This window comes from Schistocerca piceifrons, chromosome 3 (assembly GCF_021461385.2).
Source record: "Schistocerca piceifrons isolate TAMUIC-IGC-003096 chromosome 3, iqSchPice1.1, whole genome shotgun sequence".
NCBI lineage: Eukaryota > Metazoa > Arthropoda > Insecta > Orthoptera > Acrididae > Schistocerca > Schistocerca piceifrons.
The window spans coordinates 439,083,183-439,088,660 of NC_060140.1; the positions used below are offsets into that span (position 1 = coordinate 439,083,183).

The 5,478-nt window shown below is 43.1% G+C and overlaps 1 pseudogene; it reads left to right on the plus strand.

The window, feature by feature from the left end:
* The first annotated feature begins 972 nt into the window (after nt 1-972).
* Nucleotides 973-1,090, plus strand: LOC124790650 (annotated as a pseudogene).
* The last annotated feature ends 4,388 nt before the right edge of the window (nt 1,091-5,478 follow it).

The following is a 5,478-nucleotide window of genomic DNA, read 5'->3' on the forward strand; positions in this document are numbered from 1 at the left end:
TTTGTGTGCATTGATATTGTGTCTACTTATATTTTAATTGTTTTCCTTGTATTGGTGTTGTTATACGTTAAAATTATGGTTATTAGTAAAATGAGAAAACTGATTTTAGAGTGGGAGTGCGTTTGGACACTGCAACCCACTTCAACTGCCTTCTAGTGGCAGGTCCAGTATAGTCTGCTCCCTGTGGGGAGACCCTGCAACCTACGGGCGGAAGTGGCTCTCCCAGGTCCTTTACGCTCGCAGGTAAGATTAGCGGTTGTAACAGCCAAGCAGGCAGCTTCGAGACCCCGTAACGGACGGGTGTGTACGTCTGCCAGCTAAGCCAAGAGCAGCAGTTGGCGCGCTGACTGTGCACGTTGTAAAAGTTTATTCTATTAAACAATTATACCATATAACTTGTTCCATTTAATTATTGTGTGTGGGAGTAACGGGAGGACAGTGAGTCCTCTCGCACTATACACTCAAACTCCAAGATCCCGTGTGTGCATACATCTTGACTAATGTTTTATGTGTGAAGCAAACTTTTGAACTTACAAGGAGATCATGCGGCAATCGGAGTTTTATGTCTTTTATATTTCTGGCAGATAGCAAATATCTGTCGGCCAAGCAATTAAATGCGACTCTCAAAAATTCTTGAGATATAGGACTCTGATTATTTCCTATGCACTTCATTGTCTATTATAAGGCCCTCTATTTCGACGAGCAACGTTGCTCATGCCGACACGATAGCTCAGGATGTTCGTTGTGAGGGTTATCTGCACACTGTAATAAAAGGAGCGAAAGAGATATTCAACGATGAAGCGGTTCATGTGATTTCCACCCAGTGCAAAGAATGAGAACAATACAAATAAAATGAAGGAAAAAAGCTCGGCGCCGTTGGAGAATAGTAATTGTAATCAGTGAGTCGCTGGTTGGAATCTTGCTGTGCCATCTTTTCCTTCCATTTTTCTTTCACTAAGTTCAAATAAGCTAGGCAATGGCCTTGCCGCAGTGAATACACCGGTTCCCGTCAGATCACCGAATTTAAGCGCTGTCGGGCGTGGCTGGCACTTGGATGGGTGACCATCCGGGCTGCCATGCGCTGTTGCCATTTTTGGGATCCACTCAGCCTCATGATGCCAACTGAGGAGCTACTTGACCGAATAGTAGCGGCTCCGTTCAAAGAAAAAAGTCGTAACGACCGGGAGGGCGGTGTGCTGACCACACGCCCCTCCAATCCGCATCCTCAGCTGAGGATGACACGGTGGTCGGATGGTAAGGATGGGCCACTTGTAGCCTGAAGACCGAGTACTTTTTCGAACAACCTTATTTCAATTCGTAACTGACGAAATGTATATAAAATAAAACCTATCTTTTTATCATTTACATGAAAAATGCCTAACTTCTTCTTTGTAATTACATGTCGCACGCAAAATTCCAGTTTTGATTACAAACAAATTCCTAAGTATGAATATTTTGTAAAATATTGTTAATGAATTTGTAACGTTTATCTAACTTACAAAATTTTCATTCACAATCCTATATAAAATGTCAGTAATTACGAATTTATATTTGCGATGCGTGTGATATGTAACTGGAAACATTTCGATGTGCATTTGTCATAAGAACGCTGATTACGTACTTGTTAACTAGCACATTTTTGACGAATTTTATATTTAAATGATATAGGTATCCGAACTGAGCGAAAAAACGTGAATATGAAGGAAAGCTATTGAGAGATACGAATCACCGATCCAAACATTTAACATTTAACGCTCTCCAACGTTAGCGGGTGGGCCACACGGCTCCTTGAAAGTAATGTTAACTTTAATAAGCTTAGTGCCTGGGAAAAGTTCGAAGTCGTTTTTCTGGTGAATGTCTCAGATGGTTCAAATGGCTCTGATCTTCCTCATCCCCCTACAGTCCTGATCTCGCACGGTCTAAAAAATAGTTCAAATAGCTCTAAGCACTATGGGACTTAACGTCGAAGGTCATCAGTCTCCTAGAACTTAGAACTACTTAAACCTAACTAAACGAAGGACATCACACACATCCATGCGCGAGGCAGGATTCGAACCTGCGGCCGTAGCGGTGGCGCGGTTCCAGACTCTAGTGCCTAGAACCGCTGAGCTACTCCGGCCGGCAATGTCTGACAGTAGCATCGAAATGCTTTGAGATAGTGATATATGAGTACTAAACTTCACGTACCACAAATGTAAAACATTAGAAACATCTGACTGCCGAACGTTCTCCTTTAACCTGGTGTACCGGTATGAAATGAGCGTTGTATTGTGAAAATGAAACAAATTTTGAACTGAAAAGTAAAAACATTTTATTCAAAGTACTGACCATTGCTTTCTATACACTTTGACCACCTTTCTGGCAATTTGTGGACACCACGCCAATAGAAATGTTCGTCTTTTGAAGCCAACCAATCAGACATCCAACTTTCGACTTCTTCGTATGAATCGAAGTGTTCCTCAGCCAATGCGTGTCCCATTGATGAAAAAAATGGTAGTCGGAGGGGGCCATGTCTGGTGAATACATCGGGTGGGGTAGCAGCTCCAAGCCAAGTGTTTTGATTGTATCCTGAACCAGTTTTCCTTTGTGTGGAGGTGCATTATCGTCTAAAAAACTACTTTGCCATGTCTTCTGGCCCACTCTGGTCTTTTTTCAATCAATACATAGTTGAAATTGATCATGTGTTGTCTGTAGCGATTAGTATTCACAGTTTCACCGGGTTTTAGAAGCTCTGATACACCACATCTTTCTGATCCCACCAAACTCAGAGCATTGTCTTTTTGCCGAATCGATCTGGTTTTACAGTGATGATGGCTGACCCGGATTAACCCATGATTTTACCCGTTTAGGATTCTTAAAATAAATCCAATTTTCATCTCCAGTAACAATTCGATGCAAAACTGATTTTCGTTCATGTCATTAAAGCAAAATTTGACAAATGGTTTTTCGGTTTTCCATCTGTCTTTCATTCAATTCATGTGGCACCCATTTTCCACAATTTTGGATCTTTCCCATAGCCTTCAAACGATGAGAAAATGTCTGTTGTGCAACATTTAGCATTGGTGCCATTTGCTTCTGACTCAGAGTATGATCTTCATCCAATACTGCTTGCAATTCGGCGCCTTCGAACTTTTTTGGTGGTCCTTCACGTTCTTCATTTATTACACCAAAATCATTATTTCTGAACCGTTGAAACCATCTTTTGCATGTTGCTCGTGATAGAGCGTGATCAACATATTGCTCGGCAAGCATTCGATGCGACTCTGCAGCACTTTTTTTCAAATGAAAACAAAAAATTAATGTTTTCCGCAAATCGTCAATTTCTGGTACAAAATTAGACATTGTTAACACGATGAAAACGTATGATGTTGTTTGTTCCATGACTTGATGTATACTAAATATCTTTGACAGATGTCATACGAACCAAACAAAAAAAATTAAGACTCGTTCTGTGGTGTGCATACTGTAAGACCTTCAGTACACACGCCATTAGATTATTTGACTCGTCGCTCTAACGAAGTAGGCGAGTGTCAGCAATGTGTCTCGTAGTCTTATCGTGGCGTGTTTATCTTCTGCCGTTAGGTCAGACGATAGAAATGCCACTTGCACGCTTAGAGTAGCAGATTGATGGCGACCGACTTTAAACAGAACTTGAGTAATTTTCACACACATTTATTAAAATAATAACAAGCATAAAAATAACTTAACTTGGTTCTGGATGCTATTTAGAACTGACAATCTGATGTTCCTTTGGTCTTGGTACGTTAGTCTTATTCTCACATATCTCTGATACTTGACAAAATGTCTATACATTTCTCTTCATGGCTATGTACAGGAATATGATAATCTTATTACGCGCAGACTGAAACTTGACTACAGACAAATGCAGACTAATGCAGACTGACTAATTGTAGGTCTGTACACTCGTTATAATACCTCGAGCGTTCAGGTATCACTGCGCGAGTGTGGTCCGCGAGGAGAAAAGGTTCTACGTTAGCAGCAATCTCATTGGCTGCTTGACATTATTAACACGCGGATCGGCGGAAGCAGAATTTGGTCCGCCTCTAAGGCAGCGCCATCTCGTAGTGCGGAGACGGACGAGCGCTGCGCCTGCGCCTTAGCGGGGCGCGCTGTAGTGAGAAAGTTGTGTACGTGCTGACTACGCCGAACTATGTACACAACACGTTGACAACAAATGTTGCCTGTGGACACATTTGTATCTTAACGCCCATTTCATACCGGTACACCTGGTAGCATAGAAATTACAATCGTGTAAAGGGATTAAGCAAAAATCGGAAAGTTTAGATTAGTAAACCAGCTTAATGCGATCCAGGTGGACGAGGGCACAGCACGAGGTGTCGCCCACCCGCAGCCGCTGGTAGGATGGGCTGCCGTCGCCGTGGCAGCGACGCCGCGTCCAGGGAGGGGCGGAGCTCGTAATTAGAAACTCGAGGCGCGGCGTGGCGCGGCCGCTAACAAGCGGGGCCACGCGCCGGCCGGGGAAAGCCTCAGCCGCGCCCCTGCTCGGCAACCGGCCCGCAGCGCGGCCCGGCTCTCAGCGCTGGCAATTATCTCTGCCGCCGCAGCAGTTCACCGCACGCACCGACCGCACTGGCGGCGACCGCCTCAATCCGTACCGCAGAACTCGAGCAGTAAATTTGCATGTATACCTGCGCTCCGCAACTTGCTCCTCGCTCTATGGTGTGTGAGCGTCGACTAGGGTGTCACCGTCCGCAAGTAGCAGCTACCTCTGAAACGCCACCTCTACCACAGACCCACGGTGGAAGAATAAAGCGCAGAATGACTACTTAACTTATATTAAAGAAAAGGCCTATTATTGGATTGGTGCACAGGTGCGTAACGTTTTCACTACAATAAACCCAACAGATACACATAACAGTGGCTTTAGTCATAAATAATACATTCTCATCAGGTTACCTTCCAGTAAGGACGTGGGTGCACTCAGAGTAGTGATACGACTTCCAAATCATAAAGCACAGCAGCCAGTCGTCCTTTTCTTGCAGGTTTTATACGGTAAATCTAGGTTTTGGCTAGTGCCTAGCCATTAAAAATGCATCATTTCATTGTATCAACGCATGTTCTAGTACGTCAGTCCTCTGTTGTTCGGGCTTCCGTCATAGTACGATCAAGACTGTTGTTAAGAAGGCTAGTTATTTTACTTAGTTATTTGACAGGAATGTTAAATTTTGAATTCAGAGCTGGCAGGGCACTAATTAACGCTATGTTATCCTGCAAATGCTAGTTGTTTATGAAGTATTATTTGTTTGTACCATAGCGTGCCATGCAGCTTTGAATTCGGAGCTTATTACAGTTTGTCATAGAAATCTATAGTCTCTTCTTTTTCCCTTCATCAGCTGCAGTAACCTATAATGATAGTCACGTTTTTTTCTCTCTTCCTTGACATTTAATACTATAATTCCTTCGTACATATAACTTTATCCTATAATTCCTTTTCCC